Genomic DNA, 1,161 nt, shown 5'->3' on the forward strand with positions numbered 1-1,161 from the left:
CAACGGGAGAGGCCACAACAGTGAGAGGCCCGCGTACCACAAAAAAAAAAAAAAAAAAAAAAAGGTGGGTTCTTCAAAAGGCACAGGTGGAATTCTACAAAATTGATCTATAAGCAATAGAGGGCCCCCCAAAAATCTGGACTTAAAATCTTGTTCACAGAGCCATTCCTAGGGAGATTCTCTATTTTGTTTCAAGCTGCCATTCTTTCAAACTCAAGCCAAAAGCCTTTTCTTACTACTGACTTCTCAGGCTTTTTCCTCCCTGACAAGGCCAGAAGGACTTAGAGAAAAAGGCAGGGGTGTGGTGTTGAGTCCTATGGCTACAGTCAGAAGAACACCAGGATGCCAGCCTCTCCCAGGGGGAAGCTCTGTCCAGTGGTTTTAAACACGATCTCTTCAAACATAAAGCTGAGGGATAGGGAAGCCGGGTTCTCCAGAGGCAGGAAGGGAGACGGAGAGACAAGCTAAAATTTAGAGGTCCCCTTCCGGTGAGAACCTCGGTTAGACCTGTATTAGTGCTGGCACTCGGAGTGACTGGGGCATTTAGACAGGTTAGGGGTATCCGTTGTCAAGGCCGAGTTAGCCAGGCACAATCAGAGACACGTCCACGCCTACGTCGCGGGTTAGTGGCGGCCATGCGTGCACACACAGCTCCTTCACGGGGCCCTGCCAGGCAGGCCCTGCTGGTGGTGTTCTCACCCCCTGCCTCGCCCGTGGGCTCACTCTCTGCCTACATCTGCTCTCAGCTCAACGGGGCCTGGGGCTGCTTCGTCGTCCTCCTCACATGACCTGCGGAGAATTATTCAACGTTGAAGGTGCTCCTTGGGGCAGCTGCTCCCTCCGAGCTGGCCCTGCTCGCCTCTCTCCCGTGAGTTACCTTCCACTCACCCTGCCACCTCGTACCACAGAGAAAACAGCTGATGGGGTCACGCCACCACGTTAGGCGAGACCATTTTCCCTCTCACTGGAAGCTCTGGGAGGCCTGAAATCCAGCCAAGCAGACCCACCCCCGCCCCCACCAGGCCATACAAGTCCTCTCGTCCTATGGTACCAACTCTTATCACTTCTTGGAGGTGCCCAAGGGAAATGGACCACGCTGGGCATGTGGTTCCATTCAAGTTTTATCATTTCGGTCATTACAGGGTGGCTGTGATGCATGGC

General features: G+C 53.5%; 1 protein-coding gene across 1 annotated transcript in view; it reads right to left on the reverse strand.

Moving 5' to 3' along the window:
- The window catches only part of LOC114484298 (trafficking kinesin-binding protein 1-like), a 5,370-nt gene extending 4,401 nt beyond the window's left edge, over positions 1-969 (reverse strand). The window contains exon 1 of the mRNA XM_028479603.2: positions 700-969. The gene's annotated coding sequence lies outside the window, so the exon portion shown is untranslated. The remainder of the gene's footprint in view (positions 1-699) is intronic.
- Between the last annotated feature and the right edge of the window lie 192 nt (positions 970-1,161).

Source organism: Physeter macrocephalus, chromosome 18, assembly GCF_002837175.3.
Source record: "Physeter macrocephalus isolate SW-GA chromosome 18, ASM283717v5, whole genome shotgun sequence".
NCBI classification, from domain to species: Eukaryota; Metazoa; Chordata; class Mammalia; order Artiodactyla; family Physeteridae; genus Physeter; species Physeter macrocephalus.